Source organism: Phalangium opilio, unplaced genomic scaffold (assembly GCF_054372755.1).
Source record: "Phalangium opilio isolate 3A_F unplaced genomic scaffold, DU_Popi_V2 ptg000352l_1, whole genome shotgun sequence".
NCBI lineage: Eukaryota > Metazoa > Arthropoda > Arachnida > Opiliones > Phalangiidae > Phalangium > Phalangium opilio.
In genome coordinates this window covers 4632035-4655806 of record NW_028324228.1, presented here as the reverse complement: position 1 = coordinate 4655806, position 23772 = coordinate 4632035, and the positions used below count along the sequence as shown (strand labels likewise).

The 23772-nt window shown below is 47.7% G+C and overlaps 61 non-coding genes across 61 annotated transcripts; all 61 read right to left on the bottom strand.

The window, feature by feature from the left end:
• Positions 1-62: 62 nt before the first annotated feature.
• Positions 63-362, bottom strand: LOC149606860 (signal recognition particle RNA). Its single transcript, XR_016377670.1, has one exon.
• Positions 363-451: 89 nt separating this feature from the next.
• LOC149606859 (signal recognition particle RNA) lies at positions 452-750 on the bottom strand. The gene has a single exon (XR_016377651.1).
• Positions 751-839: 89 nt separating this feature from the next.
• Positions 840-1139, bottom strand: LOC149606858 (signal recognition particle RNA). The gene has a single exon (XR_016377247.1).
• Positions 1140-1228: 89 nt separating this feature from the next.
• LOC149606857 (signal recognition particle RNA) lies at positions 1229-1528 on the bottom strand. Its single transcript, XR_016377478.1, has one exon.
• An 89-nt stretch (positions 1529-1617) lies between these two features.
• Positions 1618-1917, bottom strand: LOC149606856 (signal recognition particle RNA). Its single transcript, XR_016377315.1, has one exon.
• An 89-nt stretch (positions 1918-2006) lies between these two features.
• LOC149606855 (signal recognition particle RNA) lies at positions 2007-2305 on the bottom strand. Its single transcript, XR_016377604.1, has one exon.
• An 89-nt stretch (positions 2306-2394) lies between these two features.
• Positions 2395-2694, bottom strand: LOC149606854 (signal recognition particle RNA). The gene has a single exon (XR_016377235.1).
• An 89-nt stretch (positions 2695-2783) lies between these two features.
• LOC149606853 (signal recognition particle RNA) lies at positions 2784-3083 on the bottom strand. The gene has a single exon (XR_016377308.1).
• An 89-nt stretch (positions 3084-3172) lies between these two features.
• LOC149606852 (signal recognition particle RNA) lies at positions 3173-3472 on the bottom strand. The gene has a single exon (XR_016377464.1).
• Positions 3473-3561: 89 nt separating this feature from the next.
• Positions 3562-3861, bottom strand: LOC149606851 (signal recognition particle RNA). The gene has a single exon (XR_016377595.1).
• An 89-nt stretch (positions 3862-3950) lies between these two features.
• LOC149606850 (signal recognition particle RNA) lies at positions 3951-4249 on the bottom strand. The gene has a single exon (XR_016377129.1).
• An 89-nt stretch (positions 4250-4338) lies between these two features.
• Positions 4339-4638, bottom strand: LOC149606849 (signal recognition particle RNA). Its single transcript, XR_016377234.1, has one exon.
• An 89-nt stretch (positions 4639-4727) lies between these two features.
• LOC149606848 (signal recognition particle RNA) lies at positions 4728-5027 on the bottom strand. Its single transcript, XR_016377296.1, has one exon.
• Positions 5028-5116: 89 nt separating this feature from the next.
• Positions 5117-5416, bottom strand: LOC149606847 (signal recognition particle RNA). The gene has a single exon (XR_016377219.1).
• Positions 5417-5505: 89 nt separating this feature from the next.
• On the bottom strand, positions 5506-5805 carry LOC149606846 (signal recognition particle RNA). The gene has a single exon (XR_016377463.1).
• Positions 5806-5894: 89 nt separating this feature from the next.
• LOC149606845 (signal recognition particle RNA) lies at positions 5895-6194 on the bottom strand. The gene has a single exon (XR_016377402.1).
• An 89-nt stretch (positions 6195-6283) lies between these two features.
• Positions 6284-6583, bottom strand: LOC149606844 (signal recognition particle RNA). Its single transcript, XR_016377656.1, has one exon.
• An 89-nt stretch (positions 6584-6672) lies between these two features.
• Positions 6673-6972, bottom strand: LOC149606843 (signal recognition particle RNA). Its single transcript, XR_016377625.1, has one exon.
• An 89-nt stretch (positions 6973-7061) lies between these two features.
• On the bottom strand, positions 7062-7361 carry LOC149606842 (signal recognition particle RNA). The gene has a single exon (XR_016377614.1).
• An 89-nt stretch (positions 7362-7450) lies between these two features.
• Positions 7451-7750, bottom strand: LOC149606841 (signal recognition particle RNA). Its single transcript, XR_016377602.1, has one exon.
• Positions 7751-7839: 89 nt separating this feature from the next.
• LOC149606840 (signal recognition particle RNA) lies at positions 7840-8139 on the bottom strand. The gene has a single exon (XR_016377236.1).
• An 89-nt stretch (positions 8140-8228) lies between these two features.
• Positions 8229-8528, bottom strand: LOC149606839 (signal recognition particle RNA). Its single transcript, XR_016377591.1, has one exon.
• Positions 8529-8617: 89 nt separating this feature from the next.
• LOC149606838 (signal recognition particle RNA) lies at positions 8618-8917 on the bottom strand. The gene has a single exon (XR_016377655.1).
• Positions 8918-9006: 89 nt separating this feature from the next.
• Positions 9007-9305, bottom strand: LOC149606837 (signal recognition particle RNA). Its single transcript, XR_016377548.1, has one exon.
• Positions 9306-9394: 89 nt separating this feature from the next.
• LOC149606836 (signal recognition particle RNA) lies at positions 9395-9694 on the bottom strand. The gene has a single exon (XR_016377264.1).
• Positions 9695-9783: 89 nt separating this feature from the next.
• LOC149606835 (signal recognition particle RNA) lies at positions 9784-10083 on the bottom strand. Its single transcript, XR_016377285.1, has one exon.
• Positions 10084-10172: 89 nt separating this feature from the next.
• On the bottom strand, positions 10173-10472 carry LOC149606834 (signal recognition particle RNA). The gene has a single exon (XR_016377245.1).
• Positions 10473-10561: 89 nt separating this feature from the next.
• On the bottom strand, positions 10562-10861 carry LOC149606833 (signal recognition particle RNA). The gene has a single exon (XR_016377310.1).
• Positions 10862-10950: 89 nt separating this feature from the next.
• LOC149606832 (signal recognition particle RNA) lies at positions 10951-11249 on the bottom strand. Its single transcript, XR_016377330.1, has one exon.
• An 89-nt stretch (positions 11250-11338) lies between these two features.
• On the bottom strand, positions 11339-11638 carry LOC149606831 (signal recognition particle RNA). The gene has a single exon (XR_016377211.1).
• An 89-nt stretch (positions 11639-11727) lies between these two features.
• On the bottom strand, positions 11728-12027 carry LOC149606830 (signal recognition particle RNA). The gene has a single exon (XR_016377420.1).
• Positions 12028-12116: 89 nt separating this feature from the next.
• On the bottom strand, positions 12117-12415 carry LOC149606829 (signal recognition particle RNA). Its single transcript, XR_016377520.1, has one exon.
• An 89-nt stretch (positions 12416-12504) lies between these two features.
• Positions 12505-12804, bottom strand: LOC149606828 (signal recognition particle RNA). Its single transcript, XR_016377217.1, has one exon.
• Positions 12805-12893: 89 nt separating this feature from the next.
• On the bottom strand, positions 12894-13193 carry LOC149606827 (signal recognition particle RNA). Its single transcript, XR_016377260.1, has one exon.
• Positions 13194-13282: 89 nt separating this feature from the next.
• Positions 13283-13582, bottom strand: LOC149606826 (signal recognition particle RNA). The gene has a single exon (XR_016377309.1).
• Positions 13583-13671: 89 nt separating this feature from the next.
• On the bottom strand, positions 13672-13971 carry LOC149606825 (signal recognition particle RNA). The gene has a single exon (XR_016377462.1).
• An 89-nt stretch (positions 13972-14060) lies between these two features.
• LOC149606824 (signal recognition particle RNA) lies at positions 14061-14360 on the bottom strand. The gene has a single exon (XR_016377259.1).
• Positions 14361-14449: 89 nt separating this feature from the next.
• LOC149606823 (signal recognition particle RNA) lies at positions 14450-14749 on the bottom strand. Its single transcript, XR_016377307.1, has one exon.
• An 89-nt stretch (positions 14750-14838) lies between these two features.
• On the bottom strand, positions 14839-15138 carry LOC149606822 (signal recognition particle RNA). The gene has a single exon (XR_016377461.1).
• Positions 15139-15227: 89 nt separating this feature from the next.
• LOC149606821 (signal recognition particle RNA) lies at positions 15228-15526 on the bottom strand. Its single transcript, XR_016377519.1, has one exon.
• Positions 15527-15615: 89 nt separating this feature from the next.
• Positions 15616-15915, bottom strand: LOC149606820 (signal recognition particle RNA). The gene has a single exon (XR_016377207.1).
• An 89-nt stretch (positions 15916-16004) lies between these two features.
• Positions 16005-16304, bottom strand: LOC149606819 (signal recognition particle RNA). Its single transcript, XR_016377419.1, has one exon.
• An 89-nt stretch (positions 16305-16393) lies between these two features.
• On the bottom strand, positions 16394-16692 carry LOC149606818 (signal recognition particle RNA). The gene has a single exon (XR_016377518.1).
• Positions 16693-16781: 89 nt separating this feature from the next.
• Positions 16782-17081, bottom strand: LOC149606817 (signal recognition particle RNA). The gene has a single exon (XR_016377580.1).
• Positions 17082-17170: 89 nt separating this feature from the next.
• Positions 17171-17469, bottom strand: LOC149606816 (signal recognition particle RNA). The gene has a single exon (XR_016377416.1).
• An 89-nt stretch (positions 17470-17558) lies between these two features.
• Positions 17559-17858, bottom strand: LOC149606815 (signal recognition particle RNA). Its single transcript, XR_016377198.1, has one exon.
• An 89-nt stretch (positions 17859-17947) lies between these two features.
• On the bottom strand, positions 17948-18247 carry LOC149606814 (signal recognition particle RNA). Its single transcript, XR_016377274.1, has one exon.
• Positions 18248-18336: 89 nt separating this feature from the next.
• On the bottom strand, positions 18337-18635 carry LOC149606813 (signal recognition particle RNA). The gene has a single exon (XR_016377662.1).
• Positions 18636-18724: 89 nt separating this feature from the next.
• Positions 18725-19023, bottom strand: LOC149606812 (signal recognition particle RNA). The gene has a single exon (XR_016377530.1).
• Positions 19024-19112: 89 nt separating this feature from the next.
• On the bottom strand, positions 19113-19412 carry LOC149606811 (signal recognition particle RNA). Its single transcript, XR_016377261.1, has one exon.
• Positions 19413-19501: 89 nt separating this feature from the next.
• On the bottom strand, positions 19502-19801 carry LOC149606810 (signal recognition particle RNA). The gene has a single exon (XR_016377263.1).
• An 89-nt stretch (positions 19802-19890) lies between these two features.
• LOC149606809 (signal recognition particle RNA) lies at positions 19891-20190 on the bottom strand. Its single transcript, XR_016377545.1, has one exon.
• An 89-nt stretch (positions 20191-20279) lies between these two features.
• LOC149606808 (signal recognition particle RNA) lies at positions 20280-20579 on the bottom strand. The gene has a single exon (XR_016377138.1).
• An 89-nt stretch (positions 20580-20668) lies between these two features.
• LOC149606807 (signal recognition particle RNA) lies at positions 20669-20967 on the bottom strand. Its single transcript, XR_016377517.1, has one exon.
• An 89-nt stretch (positions 20968-21056) lies between these two features.
• LOC149606806 (signal recognition particle RNA) lies at positions 21057-21356 on the bottom strand. Its single transcript, XR_016377187.1, has one exon.
• Positions 21357-21445: 89 nt separating this feature from the next.
• On the bottom strand, positions 21446-21745 carry LOC149606805 (signal recognition particle RNA). The gene has a single exon (XR_016377460.1).
• Positions 21746-21834: 89 nt separating this feature from the next.
• Positions 21835-22134, bottom strand: LOC149606804 (signal recognition particle RNA). Its single transcript, XR_016377104.1, has one exon.
• An 89-nt stretch (positions 22135-22223) lies between these two features.
• Positions 22224-22522, bottom strand: LOC149606803 (signal recognition particle RNA). Its single transcript, XR_016377516.1, has one exon.
• An 89-nt stretch (positions 22523-22611) lies between these two features.
• On the bottom strand, positions 22612-22911 carry LOC149606802 (signal recognition particle RNA). Its single transcript, XR_016377176.1, has one exon.
• An 89-nt stretch (positions 22912-23000) lies between these two features.
• On the bottom strand, positions 23001-23300 carry LOC149606801 (signal recognition particle RNA). Its single transcript, XR_016377252.1, has one exon.
• An 89-nt stretch (positions 23301-23389) lies between these two features.
• On the bottom strand, positions 23390-23689 carry LOC149606800 (signal recognition particle RNA). Its single transcript, XR_016377459.1, has one exon.
• Between the last annotated feature and the right edge of the window lie 83 nt (positions 23690-23772).

Here is a 23772-nt window from a genome sequence, read left to right as displayed (position 1 = left end):
CAAACTTTGAAAGAATAACAACATTGAAGTTAAAATCACTATCTGAAGTGTAAAGACTGACATAAGAATCGTGTACGGTCGTATTGGTTGCGTTGTGACTCGAAGCTCGCTCTAAGAGGTTATCCCGTCACTGCCGAATGTGGGAACTTTTGCCTGCTGCGTTACCGCCCTGAGCCGGTTTGTCCCTCCTTAGAACAACCTGGTGGTCCATCAGTTACCTGAAGACGACCATATTGACACCCAGCTTAACGCGGACGTCCGATCTACACGAGTCCTTGAGTTACAGGAATCCCAACCTCATATCGTCTATCGATTCTAGCTTCCGAAGGGCTGGATTACAGGGGAACGCCACAACTCCCAGCTGCAAAGTTACCTCGAATAAAACAATTCAAACTTTGAAAGGATAACAACATTGAAGTTAAAATCACTATCTGAAGTGTAAAGACTGACATAAGAATCGTGTACGGTCGTATTGGTTGCGTTGTGACCCGAAGCTCACTCTCAGACGTTATCCCGTCACTGCCGAATGCGGGAACTTTTGCCTGCTGCGTTACCGCCCTGAGTCGGTTTGTCCCTCCTTAGAACAACCTGGTGGTCCATCAGTTACCTGAAGACGACCATATTGACACCCAGCTTAACGCGGACGTCTGATCTACACGAGTCCATGAGTCACAGGAATCCCTACCTCATACCATCCATCGTTTCTAGCTTCCAAAGGGCTGGATTACAGGGGCTCGCCACAACTCCAGCTGCAAAGTTACCTCGAATAAAACAATTCAAACTTTGAAAGGATAACAACATTGAAGTTAAAATCACTATCTGAAGTGTAAAGACTGACATAAGAATCGTGTACGGTCGTATTGGTTGCGTTGTGACTCGAAGCTCGCTCTCAGACGTTATCCCGTCACTGCCGAATGCAGGAACTTTTGCCTGCTGCGTTACCGCCCTGAGCCGGTTTGTCCCTCCTTAGAACAACCTGGTGGTCCATCAGTTACCTGAAGACGACCATATTGACACCCAGCTTAACGCGGACGTCCGATCTACACGAGTCCATGAGTCACAGGAATCCCAACCTCATACCATCCATCGATTCTAGCTTCCAAAGGGCTGGATTACAGGAACTCGCCACAACTCCTAGCTGCAAAGTTACCTCGAATAAAACAATTCAAACTTTGAAAGAATAACAACATTGAAGTTAAAATCACTATCTGAAGTGTAAAGACTGACATAAGAATCGTGTACGGTCGTATTGGTTGCGTTGTGACTCGAAGCTCGCTCTCAGACGTTATCCCGTCACTGCCGAATGCGGGAACTTTTGCCTGCTGCGTTACCGCCCTGAGCCGGTTTGTCCCTCCTTAGAACAACCTGGTGGTCCATCAGTTACCTGAAGACGACCATATTGACACCCAGCTTAACGCGGACGTCCGATCTACACGAGTCCATGAGTCACAGGAAGCACAACCTCATACCATCCATCGATTCTAGCTTCCAAAGGGCTGGATTACAGGAGCTCGCCACAACTCCCAGCTGCAAAGTTACCTCGAATAAAACAATTCAAACTTTGAAAGAATAACAACATTGAAGTTAAAATCACTATCTGAAGTGTAAAGACTGACATAAGAATCGTGTACGGTCGTATTGGTTGCGTTGTGACTCGAAGCTCGCTCTCAGACGTTATCCCGTCACTGCCGAATGCGGGAACTATTGCCTGCTGCGTTACCGCCCTGAGCCGGTTTGTCCCTCCTTAGAACAACCTGGTGGTCCATCAGTTACCTGAAGACGACCATATTGACACCCAGCTTAACGCGGACGTCCGATCTACACGAGTCCATGAGTCACAGGAATCCCAACCTCATACCATCCATCGATTCTAGCTTCCGAAGGGCTGGATTACAGGGGAACGCCACAACTCCCAGCTGCAAAGTTACCTCGAATAAAACAATTCAAACTTTGAAAGGATAACAACATTGAAGTTAAAATCACTATCTGAAGTGTAAAGACTGACATAAGAATCGTGTACGGTCGTATTGGTTGCGTTGTGACCCGAAGCTCACTCTCAGACGTTATCCCGTCACTGCCGAATGCGGGAACTTTTGCCTGCTGCGTTACCGCCCTGAGTCGGTTTGTCCCTCCTTAGAACAACCTGGTGGTCCATCAGTTACCTGAAGACGACCATATTGACACCCAGCTTAACGCGGACGTCTGATCTACACGAGTCCATGAGTCACAGGAATCCCTACCTCATACCATCCATCGATTCTAGCTTCCAAAGGGCTGGATTACAGGGGCTCGCCACAACTCCAGCTGCAAAGTTACCTCGAATAAAACAATTCAAACTTTGAAAGGATAACAACATTGAAGTTAAAATCACTATCTGAAGTGTAAAGACTGACATAAGAATCGTGTACGGTCGTATTGGTTGCGTTGTGACTCGAAGCTCGCTCTCAGACGTTATCCCGTCACTGCCGAATGCGGGAACTTTTGCCTGCTGCGTTACCGCCCTGAGCCGGTTTGTCCCTCCTTAGAACAACCTGGTGGTCCATCAGTTACCTGAAGACGACCATATTGACACCCAGCTTAACGCGGACGTCCGATCTACACGAGTCCATGAGTCACAGGAATCCCAACCTCATACCATCCATCGATTCTAGCTTCCAAAGGGCTGGATTACAGGAACTCGCCACAACTCCTAGCTGCAAAGTTACCTCGAATAAAACAATTCAAACTTTGAAAGAATAACAACATTGAAGTTAAAATCACTATCTGAAGTGTAAAGACTGACATAAGAATCGTGTACGGTCGTATTGGTTGCGTTGTGACTCGAAGCTCGCTCTCAGACGTTATCCCGTCACTGCCGAATGCGGGAACTTTTGCCTGCTGCGTTACCGCCCTGAGCCGGTTTGTCCCTCCTTAGAACAACCTGGTGGTCCATCAGTTACCTGAAGACGACCATATTGACACCCAGCTTAACGCGGACGTCCGATCTACACGAGTCCATGAGTCACAGGAATCCCAACCTCATACCATCCATCGATTCTAGCTTCCAAAGGGCTGGATTACAGGAGCTCGCCACAACTCCCAGCTGCAAAGTTACCTCGAATAAAACAATTCAAACTTTGAAAGAATAACAACATTGAAGTTAAAATCACTATCTGAAGTGTAAAGACTGACATAAGAATCGTGTACGGTCGTATTGGTTGCGTTGTGACTCGAAGCTCGCTCTCAGAGGTTATCCCGTCACTGCCGAATGCGGGAATTTTTGCCTGCTGCGTTACCGCCCTGAGCCGGTTTGTCCCTCCTTAGAACAACCTGGTGGTCCATCAGTTACCTGAAGACGACCATATTGACACCCAGCTTAACGCGGACGTCCGATCTACACGAGTCCATGAGTCACAGGAATCCCAACCTCATACCATCCATCGATTCTAGCTTCCAAAGGGCTGGATTACAGGGGAACGCCACAACTCCCAGCTGCAAAGTTACCTCGAATAAAACAATTCAAACTTTGAAAGAATAACAACATTGAAGTTAAAATCACTATCTGAAGTGTAAAGACTGACATAAGAATCGTGTACGGTCGTATTGGTTGCGTTGTGACTCGAAGCTCGCTCTAAGAGGTTATCCCGTCACTGCCGAATGTGGGAACTTTTGCCTGCTGCGTTACCGCCCTGAGCCGGTTTGTCCCTCCTTAGAACAACCTGGTGGTCCATCAGTTACCTGAAGACGACCATATTGACACCCAGCTTAACGCGGACGTCCGATCTACACGAGTCCTTGAGATACAGGAATCCCAACCTCATACCATCCATCGATTCTAGCTTCCAAAGGGCTGGATTACAGGGGAACGCCACAACTCCCAGCTGCAAAGTTACCTCGAATAAAACAATTCAAACTTTGAAAGAATAACAACATTGAAGTTAAAATCACTATCTGAAGTGTAAAGACTGACATAAGAATCGTGTACGGTCGTATTGGTTGCGTTGTGACTCGAAGCTCGCTCTAAGAGGTTATCCCGTCACTGCCGAATGTGGGAACTTTTGCCTGCTGCGTTACCGCCCTGAGTCGGTTTGTCCCTCCTTAGAACAACCTGGTGGTCCATCAGTTACCTGAAGACGACCATATTGACACCCAGCTTAACGCGGACGTCTGATCTACACGAGTCCATGAGTCACAGGAATCCCTACCTCATACCATCCATCGTTTCTAGCTTCCAAAGGGCTGGATTACAGGGGCTCGCCACAACTCCAGCTGCAAAGTTACCTCGAATAAAACAATTCAAACTTTGAAAGGATAACAACATTGAAGTTAAAATCACTATCTGAAGTGTAAAGACTGACATAAGAATCGTGTACGGTCGTATTGGTTGCGTTGTGACTCGAAGCTCGCTCTCAGACGTTATCCCGTCACTGCCGAATGCGGGAACTTTTGCCTGCTGCGTTACCGCCCTGAGCCGGTTTGTCCCTCCTTAGAACAACCTGGTGGTCCATCAGTTACCTGAAGACGACCATATTGACACCCAGCTTAACGCGGACGTCCGATCTACACGAGTCCATGAGTCACAGGAATCCCAACCTCATACCATCCATCGATTCTAGCTTCCAAAGGGCTGGATTACAGGAACTCGCCACAACTCCTAGCTGCAAAGTTACCTCGAATAAAACAATTCAAACTTTGAAAGAATAACAACATTGAAGTTAAAATCACTATCTGAAGTGTAAAGACTGACATAAGAATCGTGTACGGTCGTATTGGTTGCGTTGTGACTCGAAGCTCGCTCTCAGACGTTATCCCGTCACTGCCGAATGCGGGAACTTTTGCCTGCTGCGTTACCGCCCTGAGCCGGTTTGTCCCTCCTTAGAACAACCTGGTGGTCCATCAGTTACCTGAAGACGACCATATTGACACCCAGCTTAACGCGGACGTCCGATCTACACGAGTCCATGAGTCACAGGAATCCCAACCTCATACCATCCATCGATTCTAGCTTCCAAAGGGCTGGATTACAGGAGCTCGCCACAACTCCCAGCTGCAAAGTTACCTCGAATAAAACAATTCAAACTTTGAAAGAATAACAACATTGAAGTTAAAATCACTATCTGAAGTGTAAAGACTGACATAAGAATCGTGTACGGTCGTATTGGTTGCGTTGTGACTCGAAGCTCGCTCTCAGACGTTATCCCGTAACTGCCGAATGCGGGAACTATTGCCTGCTGCGTTACCGCCCTGAGCCGGTTTGTCCCTCCTTAGAACAACCTGGTGGTCCATCAGTTACCTGAAGACGACCATATTGACACCCAGCTTAACGCGGACGTCCGATCTACACGAGTCCAGGAGTCACAGGAATCCCAACCTCATACCATCCATCGATTCTAGCTTCCAAAGGGCTGGATTACAGGAGCTCGCCACAACTCCCAGCTGCAAAGTTACCTCGAATAAAACAATTCAAACTTTGAAAGAATAACAACATTGAAGTTAAAATCACTATCTGAAGTGTAAAGACTGACATAAGAATCGTGTACGGTCGTATTGGTTGCGTTGTGACTCGAAGCTCGCTCTCAGAGGTTATCCCGTCACTGCCGAATGCGGGAATTTTTGCCTGCTGCGTTACCGCCCTGAGCCGGTTTGTCCCTCCTTAGAACAACCTGGTGGTCCATCAGTTACCTGAAGACGACCATATTGACACCCAGCTTAACGCGGACGTCCGATCTACACGAGTCCATGAGTCACAGGAATCCCAACCTCATACCATCCATCGATTCTAGCTTCCAAAGGGCTGGATTACAGGGGAACGCCACAACTCCCAGCTGCAAAGTTACCTCGAATAAAACAATTCAAACTTTGAAAGAATAACAACATTGAAGTTAAAATCACTATCTGAAGTGTAAAGACTGACATAAGAATCGTGTACGGTCGTATTGGTTGCGTTGTGACTCGAAGCTCGCTCTAAGAGGTTATCCCGTCACTGCCGAATGTGGGAACTTTTGCCTGCTGCGTTACCGCCCTGAGCCGGTTTGTCCCTCCTTAGAACAACCTGGTGGTCCATCAGTTACCTGAAAACGACCATATTGACACCCAGCTTAACGCGGACGTCCGATCTACACGAGTCCATGAGTCACAGGAATCCCAACCTCATACCATCCATCGATTCTAGCTTCCAAAGGGCTGGATTACAGGAGCTCGCCACAACTCCCAGCTGCAAAGTTACCTCGAATAAAACAATTCAAACTTTGAAAGAATAACAACATTGAAGTTAAAATCACTATCTGAAGTGTAAAGACTGACATAAGAATCGTGTACGGTCGTATTGGTTGCGTTGTGACTCGAAGCTCGCTCTAAGAGGTTATCCCGTCACTGCCGAATGTGGGAACTTTTGCCTGCTGCGTTACCGCCCTGAGCCGGTTTGTCCCTCCTTAGAACAACCTGGTGGTCCATCAGTTACCTGAAGACGACCATATTGACACCCAGCTTAACGCGGACGTCCGATCTACACGAGTCCTTGAGTTACAGGAATCCCAACCTCATATCGTCTATCGATTCTAGCTTCCGAAAGGCTGGATTACAGGGGAACGCCACAACTCCCAGCTGCAAAGTTACCTCGAATAAAACAATTCAAACTTTGAAAGGATAACAACATTGAAGTTAAAATCACTATCTGAAGTGTAAAGACTGACATAAGAATCGTGTACGGTCGTATTGGTTGCGTTGTGACTCGAAGCTCGCTCTCAGACGTTATCCCGTCACTGCCGAATGCGGGAACTTTTGCCTGCTGCGTTACCGCCCTGAGCCGGTTTGTCCCTCCTTAGAACAACCTGGTGGTCCATCAGTTACCTGAAAACGACCATATTGACACCCAGCTTAACGCGGACGTCCGATCTACACGAGTCCATGAGTCACAGGAATCCCAACCTCATACCATCCATCGATTCTAGCTTCCAAAGGGCTGGATTACAGGAGCTCGCCACAACTCCCAGCTGCAAAGTTACCTCGAATAAAACAATTCAAACTTTGAAAGAATAACAACATTGAAGTTAAAATCACTATCTGAAGTGTAAAGACTGACATAAGAATCGTGTACGGTCGTATTGGTTGCGTTGTGACTCGAAGCTCGCTCTCAGACGTTATCCCGTCACTGCCGAATGCGGGAACTTTTGCCTGCTGCGTTACCGCCCTGAGCCGGTTTGTCCCTCCTTAGAACAACCTGGTGGTCCATCAGTTACCTGAAAACGACCATATTGACACCCAGCTTAACGCGGACGTCCGATCTACACGAGTCCATGAGTCACAGGAATCCCAACCTCATACCATCCATCGATTCTAGCTTCCAAAGGGCTGGATTACAGGAGCTCGCCACAACTCCCAGCTGCAAAGTTACCTCGAATAAAACAATTCAAACTTTGAAAGAATAACAACATTGAAGTTAAAATCACTATCTGAAGTGTAAAGACTGACATAAGAATCGTGTACGGTCGTATTGGTTGCGTTGTGACTCGAAGCTCGCTCTCAGACGTTATCCCGTCACTGCCGAATGCGGGAACTATTGCCTGCTGCGTTACCGCCCTGAGCCGGTTTGTCCCTCCTTAGAACAACCTGGTGGTCCATCAGTTACCTGAAGACGACCATATTGACACCCAGCTTAACGCGGACGTCCGATCTACACGAGTCCATGAGTCACAGGAATCCCAACCTCATACCATCCATCGATTCTAGCTTCCAAAGGGCTGGATTACAGGAGCTCGCCACAACTCCCAGCTGCAAAGTTACCTCGAATAAAACAATTCAAACTTTGAAAGAATAACAACATTGAAGTTAAAATCACTATCTGAAGTGTAAAGACTGACATAAGAATCGTGTACGGTCGTATTGGTTGCGTTGTGACTCGAAGCTCGCTCTCAGACGTTATCCCGTCACTGCCGAATGCGGGAACTTTTGCCTGCTGCGTTACCGCCCTGAGCCGGTTTGTCCCTCCTTACAACAACCTGGTGGTCCATCAGTTACCTGAAAACGACCATATTGACACCCAGCTTAACGCGGACGTCCGATCTACACGAGTCCATGAGTCACAGGAATCCCAACCTCATACCATCCATCGATTCTAGCTTCCAAAGGGCTGGATTACAGGAGCTCGCCACAACTCCCAGCTGCAAAGTTACCTCGAATAAAACAATTCAAACTTTGAAAGAATAACAACATTGAAGTTAAAATCACTATCTGAAGTGTAAAGACTGACATAAGAATCGTGTACGGTCGTATTGGTTGCGTTGTGACTCGAAGCTCGCTCTCAGACGTTATCCCGTCACTGCCGAATGCGGGAACTATTGCCTGCTGCGTTACCGCCCTGAGCCGGTTTGTCCCTCCTTAGAACAACCTGGTGGTCCATCAGTTACCTGAAGACGACCATATTGACACCCAGCTTAACGCGGACGTCCGATCTACACGAGTCCATGAGTCACAGGAATCCCAACCTCATACCATCCATCGATTCTAGCTTCCAAAGGGCTGGATTACAGGAGCTCGCCACAACTCCCAGCTGCAAAGTTACCTCGAATAAAACAATTCAAACTTTGAAAGAATAACAACATTGAAGTTAAAATCACTATCTGAAGTGTAAAGACTGACATAAGAATCGTGTACGGTCGTATTGGTTGCGTTGTGACTCGAAGCTCGCTCTAAGAGGTTATCCCGTCACTGCCGAATGTGGGAACTTTTGCCTGCTGCGTTACCGCCCTGAGCCGGTTTGTCCCTCCTTAGAACAACCTGGTGGTCCATCAGTTACCTGAAGACGACCATATTGACACCCAGCTTAACGCGGACGTCCGATCTACACGAGTCCTTGAGTTACAGGAATCCCAACCTCATATCGTCTATCGATTCTAGCTTCCGAAAGGCTGGATTACAGGGGAACGCCACAACTCCCAGCTGCAAAGTTACCTCGAATAAAACAATTCAAACTTTGAAAGGATAACAACATTGAAGTTAAAATCACTATCTGAAGTGTAAAGACTGACATAAGAATCGTGTACGGTCGTATTGGTTGCGTTGTGACCCGAAGCTCACTCTCAGACGTTATCCCGTCACTGCCGAATGCGGGAACTTTTGCCTGCTGCGTCACCGCCCTGAGCCGGTTTGTCCCTCCTTAGAACAACCTGGTAGTCCATCAGTTACCTGAAGACGACCATATTGACACCCAGCTTAACGCGGACGTCCGATCTACACGAGTCCATGAGTCACAGGAATCCCTACCTCATACCATCCATCGATTCTAGCTTCCAAAGGGCTGGATTACAGGGGCTCGCCACAACTCCAGCTGCAAAGTTACCTCGAATAAAACAATTCAAACTTTGAAAGGATAACAACATTGAAGTTAAAATCACTATCTGAAGTGTAAAGACTGACATAAGAATCGTGTACGGTCGAATTGGATGCGTTGTGACTCGAAGCTCGCTCTCAGACGTTATCCCGTCACTGCCGAATGCGGGAACTTTTGCCTGCTGCGTTACCGCCCTGAGCCGGTTTGTCCCTCCTTAGAACAACCTGGTGGTCCATCAGTTACCTGAAGACGACCATATTGACACCCAGCTTAACGCGGACGTCCGATCTACACGAGTCCATGAGTCACAGGAATCCCAACCTCATACCATCCATCGATTCTAGCTTCCAAAGGGCTGGATTACAGGAGCTCGCCACAACTCCCAGCTGCAAAGTTACCTCGAATAAAACAATTCAAACTTTGAAAGAATAACAACATTGAAGTTAAAATCACTATCTGAAGTGTAAAGACTGACATAAGAATCGTGTACGGTCGTATTGGTTGCGTTGTGACTCGAAGCTCGCTCTCAGACGTTATCCCGTCACTGCCGAATGCGGGAACTTTTGCCTGCTGCGTTACCGCCCTGAGCCGGTTTGTCCCTCCTTAGAACAACCTGGTGGTCCATCAGTTACCTGAAGACGACCATATTGACACCCAGCTTAACGCGGACGTCCGATCTACACGAGTCCATGAGTCACAGGAATCCCAACCTCATACCATCCATCGATTCTAGCTTCCAAAGGGCTGGATTACAGGAGCTCGCCACAACTCCCAGCTGCAAAGTTACCTCGAATAAAACAATTCAAACTTTGAAAGAATAACAACATTGAAGTTAAAATCACTATCTGAAGTGTAAAGACTGACATAAGAATCGTGTACGGTCGTATTGGTTGCGTTGTGACTCGAAGCTCGCTCTCAGAGGTTATCCCGTCACTGCCGAATGCGGGAACTTTTGCCTGCTGCGTTACCGCCCTGAGCCGGTTTGTCCCTCCTTAGAACAACCTGGTGGTCCATCAGTTACCTGAAGACGACCATATTGACACCCAGCTTAACGCGGACGTCCGATCTACACGAGTCCATGAGTCACAGGAATCCCAACCTCATACCATCCATCGATTCTAGCTTCCAAAGGGCTGGATTACAGGAGCTCGCCACAACTCCCAGCTGCAAAGTTACCTCGAATAAAACAATTCAAACTTTGAAAGAATAACAACATTGAAGTTAAAATCACTATCTGAAGTGTAAAGACTGACATAAGAATCGTGTACGGTCGTATTGGTTGCGTTGTGACTCGAAGCTCGCTCTCAGAGGTTATCCCGTCACTGCCGAATGCGGGAACTTTTGCCTGCTGCGTTACCGCCCTGAGCCGGTTTGTCCCTCGTTAGAACAACCTGGTGGTCCATCAGTTACCTGAAGACGACCATATTGACACCCAGCTTAACGCGGACGTCCGATCTACACGAGTCCATGAGTCACAGGAATCCCAACCTCATACCATCCATCGATTCTAGCTTCCAAAGGGCTGGATTACAGGAGCTCGCCACAACTCCCAGCTGCAAAGTTACCTCGAATAAAACAATTCAAACTTTGAAAGAATAACAACATTGAAGTTACAATCACTATCTGAAGTGTAAAGACTGACATAAGAATCGTGTACGGTCGTATTGGTTGCGTTGTGACTCGAAGCTCGCTCTCAGACGTTATCCCGTCACTGCCGAATGCGGGAACTTTTGCCTGCTGCGTTACCGCCCTGAGCCGGTTTGTCCCTCCTTAGAACAACCTGGTGGTCCATCAGTTACCTGAAGACGACCATATTGACACCCAGCTTAACGCGGACGTCCGATCTACACGAGTCCATGAGTCACAGGAATCCCAACCTCATACCATCCATCGATTCTAGCTTCCAAAGGGCTGGATTACAGGGGCTCGCCACAACTCCAGCTGCAAAGTTGCCTCGAATAAAACAATTCAAACTTTGAAAGGATAACAACATTGAAGTTAAAATCACTATCTGAAGTGTAAAGACTGACATAAGAATCGTGTACGGTCGAATTGGTTGCGTTGTGACTCGAAGCTCGCTCTCAGACGTTATCCCGTCACTGCCGAATGCGGGAACTTTTGCCTGCTGCGTTACCGCCCTGAGCCGGTTTGTCCCTCCTTAGAACAACCTGGTGGTCCATCAGTTACCTGAAGACGACCATATTGACACCCAGCTTAACGCGGACGTCCGATCTACACGAGTCCATGAGTCACAGGAATCCCAACCTCATACCATCCATCGATTCTAGCTTCCAAAGGGCTGGATTACAGGAGCTCGCCACAACTCCCAGCTGCAAAGTTACCTCGAATAAAACAATTCAAACTTTGAAAGAATAACAACATTGAAGTTAAAATCACTATCTGAAGTGTAAAGACTGACATAAGAATCGTGTACGGTCGTATTGGTTGCGTTGTGACTCGAAGCTCGCTCTCAGACGTTATCCCGTCACTGCCGAATGCGGGAACTTTTGCCTGCTGCGTTACCGCCCTGAGCCGGTTTGTCCCTCCTTAGAACAACCTGGTGGTCCATCAGTTACCTGAAGACGACCATATTGACACCCAGCTTAACGCGGACGTCCGATCTACACGAGTCCTTGAGTTACAGGAATCCCAACCTCATATCGTCTATCGATTCTAGCTTCCGAAAGGCTGGATTACAGGGGAACGCCACAACTCCCAGCTGCAAAGTTACCTCGAATAAAACAATTCAAACTTTGAAAGGATAACAACATTGAAGTTAAAATCACTATCTGAAGTGTAAAGACTGACATAAGAATCGTGTACGGTCGTATTGGTTGCGTTGTGACCCGAAGCTCACTCTCAGACGTTATCCCGTCACTGCCGAATGCGGGAACTTTTGCCTGCTGCGTTACCGCCCTGAGCCGGTTTGTCCCTCCTTAGAACAACCTGGTGGTCCATCAGTTACCTGAAGACGACCATATTGACACCCAGCTTAACGCGGACGTCCGATCTACACGAGTCCATGAGTCACAGGAATCCCTACCTCATACCATCCATCGATTCTAGCTTCCAAAGGGCTGGATTACAGGGGCTCGCCACAACTCCAGCTGCAAAGTTGCCTCGAATAAAACAATTCAAACTTTGAAAGGATAACAACATTGAAGTTAAAATCACTATCTGAAGTGTAAAGACTGACATAAGAATCGTGTACGGTCGAATTGGTTGCGTTGTGACTCGAAGCTCGCTCTCAGACGTTATCCCGTCACTGCCGAATGCGGGAACTTTTGCCTGCTGCGTTACCGCCCTGAGCCGGTTTGTCCCTCCTTAGAACAACCTGGTGGTCCATCAGTTACCTGAAGACGACCATATTGACACCCAGCTTAACGCGGACGTCCGATCTACACGAGTCCATGAGTCACAGGAATCCCAACCTCATACCATCCATCGATTCTAGCTTCCAAACGGCTGGATTACAGGAGCTCGCCACAACTCCCAGCTGCAAAGTTACCTCGAATAAAACAATTCAAACTTTGAAAGAATAACAACATTGAAGTTAAAATCACTATCTGAAGTGTAAAGACTGACATAAGAATCGTGTACGGTCGTATTGGTTGCGTTGTGACTCGAAGCTCGCTCTCAGACGTTATCCCGTCACTGCCGAATGCGGGAACTTTTGCCTGCTGCGTTACCGCCCTGAGCCGGTTTGTCCCTCCTTAGAACAACCTGGTGGTCCATCAGTTACCTGAAGACGACCATATTGACACCCAGCTTAAAGCGGACGTCCGATCTACACGAGTCCATGAGTCACAGGAATCCCAACCTCATACCATCCATCGATTCTAGCTTCCAAAGGGCTGGATTACAGGAGCTCGCCACAACTCCCAGCTGCAAAGTTACCTCGAATAAAACAATTCAAACTTTGAAAGAATAACAACATTGAAGTTAAAATCACTATCTGAAGTGTAAAGACTGACATAAGAATCGTGTACGGTCGTATTGGTTGCGTTGTGACTCGAAGCTCGCTCTCAGAGGTTATCCCGTCACTGCCGAATGCGGGAACTTTTGCCTGCTGCGTTACCGCCCTGAGCCGGTTTGTCCCTCGTTAGAACAACCTGGTGGTCCATCAGTTACCTGAAGACGACCATATTGACACCCAGCTTAACGCGGACGTCCGATCTACACGAGTCCATGAGTCACAGGAATCCCAACCTCATACCATCCATCGATTCTAGCTTCCAAAGGGCTGGATTACAGGAGCTCGCCACAACTCCCAGCTGCAAAGTTACCTCGAATAAAACAATTCAAACTTTGAAAGAATAACAACATTGAAGTTACAATCACTATCTGAAGTGTAAAGACTGACATAAGAATCGTGTACGGTCGTATTGGTTGCGTTGTGACTCGAAGCTCGCTCTCAGAGGTTATCCCGTCACTGCCGAATGCGGGAATTTTTGCCTGCTGCGTTACCGCCCTGAGCCGGTTTGTCCCTCCTTAGAACAACCTGGTGGTCCATCAGTTACCTGAAGACGACCATATTGACACCCAGCTTAACGCGGACGTCCGATCTACACGAGTCCATGAGTCACAGGAATCCCAACCTCATACCATCCATCGATTCTAGCTTCCAAAGGGCTGGATTACAGGGGAACGCCACAACTCCCAGCTGCAAAGTTACCTCGAATAAAACAATTCAAACTTTGAAAGAATAACAACATTGAAGTTAAAATCACTATCTGAAGTGTAAAGACTGACATAAGAATCGTGTACGGTCGTATTGGTTGCGTTGTGACTCGAAGCTCGCTCTCAGACGTTATCCCGTCACTGCCGAATGCGGGAACTTTTGCCTGCTGCGTTACCGCCCTGAGCCGGTTTGTCCCTCCTTAGAACAACCTGGTGGTCCATCAGTTACCTGAAGACGACCATATTGACACCCAGCTTAAAGCGGACGTCCGATCTACACGAGTCCATGAGTCACAGGAATCCCAACCTCATACCATCCATCGATTCTAGCTTCCAAAGGGCTGGATTACAGGAGCTCGCCACAACTCCCAGCTGCAAAGTTACCTCGAATAAAACAATTCAAACTTTGAAAGAATAACAACATTGAAGTTAAAATCACTATCTGAAGTGTAAAGACTGACATAAGAATCGTGTACGGTCGTATTGGTTGCGTTGTGACTCGAAGCTCGCTCTCAGAGGTTATCCCGTCACTGCCGAATGCGGGAACTTTTGCCTGCTGCGTTACCGCCCTGAGCCGGTTTGTCCCTCGTTAGAACAACCTGGTGGTCCATCAGTTACCTGAAGACGACCATATTGACACCCAGCTTAACGCGGACGTCCGATCTACACGAGTCCATGAGTCACAGGAATCCCAACCTCATACCATCCATCGATTCTAGCTTCCAAAGGGCTGGATTACAGGAGCTCGCCACAACTCCCAGCTGCAAAGTTACCTCGAATAAAACAATTCAAACTTTGAAAGAATAACAACATTGAAGTTACAATCACTATCTGAAGTGTAAAGACTGACATAAGAATCGTGTACGGTCGTATTGGTTGCGTTGTGACTCGAAGCTCGCTCTCAGAGGTTATCCCGTCACTGCCGAATGCGGGAATTTTTGCCTGCTGCGTTACCGCCCTGAGCCGGTTTGTCCCTCCTTAGAACAACCTGGTGGTCCATCAGTTACCTGAAGACGACCATATTGACACCCAGCTTAACGCGGACGTCCGATCTACACGAGTCCATGAGTCACAGGAATCCCAACCTCATACCATCCATCGATTCTAGCTTCCAAAGGGCTGGATTACAGGGGAACGCCACAACTCCCAGCTGCAAAGTTACCTCGAATAAAACAATTCAAACTTTGAAAGAATAACAACATTGAAGTTAAAATCACTATCTGAAGTGTAAAGACTGACATAAGAATCGTGTACGGTCGTATTGGTTGCGTTGTGACCCGAAGCTCACTCTCAGACGTTATCCCGTCACTGCCGAATGCGGGAACTTTTGCCTGCTGCGTTACCGCCCTGAGCCGGTTTGTCCCTCCTTAGAACAACCTGGTGGTCCATCAGTTACCTGAAGACGACCATATTGACACCCAGCTTAACGCGGACGTCCGATCTACACGAGTCCATGAGTCACAGGAATCCCTACCTCATACCATCCATCGATTCTAGCTTCCAAAGGGCTGGATTACAGGGGCTCGCCACAACTCCAGCTGCAAAGTTGCCTCGAATAAAACAATTCAAACTTTGAAAGGATAACAACATTGAAGTTAAAATCACTATCTGAAGTGTAAAGACTGACATAAGAATCGTGTACGGTCGAATTGGTTGCGTTGTGACTCGAAGCTCGCTCTCAGACGTTATCCCGTCACTGCCGAATGCGGGAACTTTTGCCTGCTGCGTTACCGCCCTGAGCCGGTTTGTCCCTCCTTAGAACAACCTGGTGGTCCATCAGTTACCTGAAGACGACCATATTGACACCCAGCTTAACGCGGACGTCCGATCTACACGAGTCCATGAGTCACAGGAATCCCAACCTCATACCATCCATCGATTCTAGCTTCCAAAGGGCTGGATTACAGGAGCTCGCCACAACTCCCAGCTGCAAAGTTACCTCGAATAAAACAATTCAAACTTTGAAAGAATAACAACATTGAAGTTAAAATCACTATCTGAAGTGTAAAGACTGACATAAGAATCGTGTACGGTCGTATTGGTTGCGTTGTGACTCGAAGCTCGCTCTCAGACGTTATCCCGTCACTGCCGAATGCGGGAACTTTTGCCTGCTGCGTTACCGCCCTGAGCCGGTTTGTCCCTCCTTAGAACAACCTGGTGGTCCATCAGTTACCTGAAGACGACCATATTGACACCCAGCTTAACGCGGACGTCCGATCTACACGAGTCCTTGAGTTACAGGAATCCCAACCTCATATCGTCTATCGATTCTAGCTTCCGAAAGGCTGGATTACAGGGGAACGCCACAACTCCCAGCTGCAAAGTTACCTCGAATAAAACAATTCAAACTTTGAAAGGATAACAACATTGAAGTTAAAATCACTATCTGAAGTGTAAAGACTGACATAAGAATCGTGTACGGTCGTATTGGTTGCGTTGTGACCCGAAGCTCACTCTCAGACGTTATCCCGTCACTGCCGAATGCGGGAACTTTTGCCTGCTGCGTTACCGCCCTGAGCCGGTTTGTCCCTCCTTAGAACAACCTGGTGGTCCATCAGTTACCTGAAGACGACCATATTGACACCCAGCTTAACGCGGACGTCCGATCTACACGAGTCCATGAGTCACAGGAATCCCTACCTCATACCATCCATCGATTCTAGCTTCCAAAGGGCTGGATTACAGGGGCTCGCCACAACTCCAGCTGCAAAGTTGCCTCGAATAAAACAATTCAAACTTTGAAAGAATAACAACATTGAAGTTAAAATCACTATCTGAAGTGTAAAGACTGACATAAGAATCGTGTACGGTCGTATTGGTTGCGTTGTGACTCGAAGCTCGCTCTCAGACGTTATCCCGTCACTGCCGAATGCGGGAACTATTGCCTGCTGCGTTACCGCCCTGAGCCGGTTTGTCCCTCCTTAGAACAACCTGGTGGTCCATCAGTTACCTGAAGACGACCATATTGACACCCAGCTTAACGCGGACGTCCGATCTACACGAGTCCATGAGTCACAGGAATCCCAACCTCATACCATCCATCGATTCTAGCTTCCAAAGGGCTGGATTACAGGAGCTCGCCACAACTCCCAGCTGCAAAGTTACCTCGAATAAAACAATTCAAACTTTGAAAGAATAACAACATTGAAGTTAAAATCACTATCTGAAGTGTAAAGACTGACATAAGAATCGTGTACGGTCGTATTGGTTGCGTTGTGACTCGAAGCTCGCTCTCAGACGTTATCCCGTCACTGCCGAATGCGGGAACTTTTGCCTGCTGCGTTACCGCCCTGAGCCGGTTTGTCCCTCCTTAGAACAACCTGGTGGTCCATCAGTTACCTGAAGACGACCATATTGACACCCAGCTTAACGCGGACGTCCGATCTACACGAGTCCATGAGTCACAGGAATCCCTACCTCATACCATCCATCGATTCTAGCTTCCAAAGGGCTGGATTACAGGGGCTCGCCACAACTCCAGCTGCAAAGTTGCCTCGAATAAAACAATTCAAACTTTGAAAGGATAACAACATTGAAGTTAAAATCACTATCTGAAGTGTAAAGACTGACATAAGAATCGTGTACGGTCGAATTGGTTGCGTTGTGACTCGAAGCTCGCTCTCAGACGTTATCCCGTCACTGCCGAATGCGGGAACTTTTGCCTGCTGCGTTACCGCCCTGAGCCGGTTTGTCCCTCCTTAGAACAACCTGGTGGTCCATCAGTTACCTGAAGACGACCATATTGACACCCAGCTTAACGCGGACGTCCGATCTACACGAGTCCATGAGTCACAGGAATCCCAACCTCATACCATCCATCGATTCTAGCTTCCAAAGGGCTGGATTACAGGAGCTCGCCACAACTCCCAGCTGCAAAGTTACCTCGAATAAAACAATTCAAACTTTGAAAGAATAACAACATTGAAGTTAAAATCACTATCTGAAGTGTAAAGACTGACATAAGAATCGTGTACGGTCGTATTGGTTGCGTTGTGACTCGAAGCTCGCTCTCAGACGTTATCCCGTCACTGCCGAATGCGGGAACTTTTGCCTGCTGCGTTACCGCCCTGAGCCGGTTTGTCCCTCCTTAGAACAACCTGGTGGTCCATCAGTTACCTGAAGACGACCATATTGACACCCAGCTTAACGCGGACGTCCGATCTACACGAGTCCATGAGTCACAGGAATCCCAACCTCATACCATCCATCGATTCTAGCTTCCAAAGGGCTGGATTACAGGAGCTCGCCACAACTCCCAGCTGCAAAGTTACCTCGAATAAAACAATTCAAACTTTGAAAGAATAACAACATTGAAGTTAAAATCACTATCTGAAGTGTAAAGACTGACATAAGATTCGTGTACGGTCGTATTGGTTGCGTTGTGACTCGAAGCTCGCTCTCAGAGGTTATCCCGTCACTGCCGAATGCGGGAATTTTTGCCTGCTGCGTTACCGCCCTGAGCCGGTTTGTCCCTCCTTAGAACAACCTGGTGGTCCATCAGTTACCTGAAGACGACCATATTGACACCCAGCTTAACGCGGACGTCCGATCTACACGAGTCCATGAGTCACAGGAATCCCTACCTCATACCATCCATCGATTCTAGCTTCCAAAGGGCTGGATTACAGGGGCTCGCCACAACTCCAGCTGCAAAGTTGCCTCGAATAAAACAATTCAAACTTTGAAAGGATAACAACATTGAAGTTAAAATCACTATCTGAAGTGTAAAGACTGACATAAGAATCGTGTACGGTCGTATTGGTTGCGTTGTGACTCGAAGCTCGCTCTCAGACGTTATCCCGTCACTGGCGAATGCGGGAACTTTTGCCTGCTGCGTTACCGCCCTGAGCCGGTTTGTCCCTCCTTAGAACAACCTGGTGGTCCATCAGTTACCTGAAGACGACCATATTGACACCCAGCTTAACGCGGACGTCCGATCTACACGAGTCCATGAGTCACAGGAATCCCTACCTCATACCATCCATCGATTCTAGCTTCCAAAGGGCTGGATTACAGGGGCTCGCCACAACTCCAGCTGCAAAGTTGCCTCGAATAAAACAATTCAAACTTTGAAAGGATAACAACATTGAAGTTAAAATCACTATCTGAAGTGTAAAGACTGACATAAGAATCGTGTACGGTCGAATTGGTTGCGTTGTGACTCGAAGCTCGCTCTCAGACGTTATCCCGTCACTGCCGAATGCGGGAACTTTTGCCTGCTGCGTTACCGCCCTGAGCCGGTTTGTCCCTCCTTAGAACAACCTGGTGGTCCATCAGTTACCTGAAGACGACCAAATTGACACCCAGCTTAACGCGGACGTCCGATCTACACGAGTCCATGAGTCACAGGAATCCCAACCTCATACCATCCATCGATTCTAGCTTCCAAAGGGCTGGATTACAGGAGCTCGCCACAACTCCCAGCTGCAAAGTTACCTCGAATAAAACAATTCAAACTTTGAAAGAATAACAACATTGAAGTTAAAATCACTATCTGAAGTGTAAAGACTGACATAAGAATCGTGTACGGTCGTATTGGTTGCGTTGTGACTCGAAGCTCGCTCTCAGACGTTATCCCGTCACTGCCGAATGCGGGAACTTTTGCCTGCTGCGTTACCGCCCTGAGCCGGTTTGTCCCTCCTTAGAACAACCTGGTGGTCCATCAGTTACCTGAAGACGACCATATTGACACCCAGCTTAACGCGGACGTCCGATCTACACGAGTCCATGAGTCACAGGAATCCCAACCTCATACCATCCATCGATTCTAGCTTCCAAAGGGCTGGATTACAGGAGCTCGCCACAACTCCCAGCTGCAAAGTTACCTCGAATAAAACAATTCAAACTTTGAAAGAATAACAACATTGAAGTTAAAATCACTATCTGAAGTGTAAAGACTGACATAAGATTCGTGTACGGTCGTATTGGTTGCGTTGTGACTCGAAGCTCGCTCTCAGAGGTTATCCCGTCACTGCCGAATGCGGGAATTTTTGCCTGCTGCGTTACCGCCCTGAGCCGGTTTGTCCCTCCTTAGAACAACCTGGTGGTCCATCAGTTACCTGAAGACGACCATATTGACACCCAGCTTAACGCGGACGTCCGATCTACACGAGTCCATGAGTCACAGGAATCCCAACCTCATACCATCCATCGATTCTAGCTTCCAAAGGGCTGGATTACAGGGGAACGCCACAACTCCCAGCTGCAAAGTTACCTCGAATAAAACAATTCAAACTTTGAAAGAATAACAACATTGAAGTTAAAATCACTATCTGAAGTGTAAAGACTGACATAAGAATCGTTTACGGTCGTATTGGTTGCGTTGTGACTCGAAGCTCGCTCTAAGAGGTTATCCCGTCACTGCCGAATGTGGGAACTTTTGTCTGCTGCGTTACCGCCCTGAGCCGGTTTTTCCCTCCTTAGAACAACCTGGTGGTCCATCAGTTACCTGAAGACGACCATATTGACACCCAGCTTAACGCGGACGTCCGATCTACACGAGTCCTTGAGATACAGGAATCCCAACCTCATATCGTCTATCGATTCTAGCTTCCGAAAGGCTGGATTACAGGGGAACGCCACAACTCCCAGCTGCAAAGTTACCTCGAATAAAACAATTCAAACTTTGAAAGGATAACAACATTGAAGTTAAAATCACTATCTGAAGTGTAAAGACTGACATAAGAATCGTGTACGGTCGTATTGGTTGCGTTGTGACCCGAAGCTCACTCTCAGACGTTATCCCGTCACTGCCGAATGCGGGAACTTTTGCCTGCTGCGTTACCGCCCTGAGCCGGTTTGTCCCTCCTTAGAACAACCTGGTGGTCCATCAGTTACCTGAAGACGACCATATTGACACCCAGCTTAACGCGGACGTCCGATCTACACGAGTCCATGAGTCACAGGAATCCCTACCTCATACCATCCATCGATTCTAGCTTCCAAAGGGCTGGATTACAGGGGCTCGCCACAACTCCAGCTGCAAAGTTACCTCGAATAAAACAATTCAAACTTTGAAAGGATAACAACATTGAAGTTAAAATCACTATCTGAAGTGTAAAGACTGACATAAGAATCGTGTACGGTCGAATTGGTTGCGTTGTGACTCGAAGCTCGCTCTCAGACGTTATCCCGTCACTGCCGAATGCGGGAACTTTTGCCTGCTGCGTTACCGCCCTGAGCCGGTTTGTCCCTCCTTAGAACAACCTGGTGGTCCATCAGTTACCTGAAGACGACCATATTGACACCCAGCTTAACGCGGACGTCCGATCTACACGAGTCCATGAGTCACAGGAATCCCAACCTCATACCATCCATCGATTCTAGCTTCCAAAGGGCTGGATTACAGGAGCTCGCCACAACTCCCAGCTGCAAAGTTACCTCGAATAAAACAATTCAAACTTTGAAAGAATAACAACATTGAAGTTAAAATCACTATCTGAAGTGTAAAGACTGACATAAGAATCGTGTACGGTCGTATTGGTTGCGTTGTGACTCGAAGCTCGCTCTCAGAGGTTATCCCGTCACTGCCGAATGCGGGAATTTTTGCCTGCTGCGTTACCGCCCTGAGCCGGTTTGTCCCTCCTTAGAACAACCTGGTGGTCCATCAGTTACCTGAAGACGACCATATTGACACCCAGCTTAACGCGGACGTCCGATCTACACGAGTCCATGAGTCACAGGAATCCCAACCTCATACCATCCATCGATTCTAGCTTCCAAAGGGCTGGATTACAGGGGAACGCCACAACTCCCAGCTGCAAAGTTACCTCGAATAAAACAATTCAAACTTTGAAAGAATAACAACATTGAAGTTAAAATCACTATCTGAAGTGTAAAGACTGACATAAGAATCGTTTACGGTCGTATTGGTTGCGTTGTGACTCGAAGCTCGCTCTAAGAGGTTATCCCGTCACTGCCGAATGTGGGAACTTTTGCCTGCTGCGTTACCGCCCTGAGCCGGTTTTTCCCTCCTTAGAACAACCTGGTGGTCCATCAGTTACCTGAAGACGACCATATTGACACCCAGCTTAACGCGGACGTCCGATCTACACGAGTCCTTGAGATACAGGAATCCCAACCTCATATCGTCTATCGATTCTAGCTTCCGAAAGGCTGGATTACAGGGGAACGCCACAACTCCCAGCTGCAAAGTTACCTCGAATAAAACAATTCAAACTTTGAAAGGATAACAACATTGAAGTTAAAATCACTATCTGAAGTGTAAAGACTGACATAAGAATCGTGTACGGTCGTATTGGTTGCGTTGTGACCCGAAGCTCACTCTCAGACGTTATCCCGTCACTGCCGAATGCGGGAACTTTTGCCTGCTGCGTTACCGCCCTGAGCCGGTTTGTCCCTCCTTAGAACAACCTGGTGGTCCATCAGTTACCTGAAGACGACCATATTGACACCCAGCTTAACGCGGACGTCCGATCTACACGAGTCCATGAGTCACAGGAATCCCTACCTCATACCATCCATCGATTCTAGCTTCCAAAGGGCTGGATTACAGGGGCTCGCCACAACTCCAGCTGCAAAGTTGCCTCGAATAAAACAATTCAAACTTTGAAAGGATAACAACATTGAAGTTAAAATCACTATCTGAAGTGTAAAGACTGACATAAGAATCGTGTACGGTCGAATTGGTTGCGTTGTGACTCGAAGCTCGCTCTCAGACGTTATCCCGTCACTGCCGAATGCGGGAACTTTTGCCTGCTGCGTTACCGCCCTGAGCCGGTTTGTCCCTCCTTAGAACAACCTGGTGGTCCATCAGTTACCTGAAGACGACCATATTGACACCCAGCTTAACGCGGACGTCCGATCTACACGAGTCCATGAGTCACAGGAATCCCAACCTCATACCATCCATCGATTCTAGCTTCCAAAGGGCTGGATTACAGGAGCTCGCCACAACTCCCAGCTGCAAAGTTACCTCGAATAAAACAATTCAAACTTTGAAAGAATAACAACATTGAAGTTAAAATCACTATCTGAAGTGTAAAGACTGACATAAGAATCGTGTACGGTCGTATTGGTTGCGTTGTGACTCGAAGCTCGCTCTCAGACGTTATCCCGTCACTGCCGAATGCGGGAACTTTTGCCTGCTGCGTTACCGCCCTGAGCCGGTTTGTCCCTCCTTAGAACAACCTGGTGGTCCATCAGTTACCTGAAGACGACCATATTGACACCCAGCTTAACGCGGACGTCCGATCTACACGAGTCCATGAGTCACAGGAATCCCAACCTCATACCATCCATCGATTCTAGCTTCCAAAGGGCTGGATTACAGGAGCTCGCCACAACTCCCAGCTGCAAAGTTACCTCGAATAAAACAATTCAAACTTTGAAAGAATAACAACATTGAAGTTAAAATCACTATCTGAAGTGTAAAGACTGACATAAGAATCGTGTACGGTCGTATTGGTTGCGTTGTGACTCGAAGCTCGCTCTCAGAGGTTATCCCGTCACTGCCGAATGCGGGAATTTTTGCCTGCTGCGTTACCGCCCTGAGCCGGTTTGTCCCTCCTTAGAACAACCTGGTGGTCCATCAGTTACCTGAAGACGACCATATTGACACCCAGCTTAACGCGGACGTCCGATCTACACGAGTCCATGAGTCACAGGAATCCCAACCTCATACCATCCATCGATTCTAGCTTCCAAAGGGCTGGATTACAGGGGAACGCCACAACTCCCAGCTGCAAAGTTACCTCGAATAAAACAATTCAAACTTTGAAAGAATAACAACATTGAAGTTAAAATCACTATCTGAAGTGTAAAGA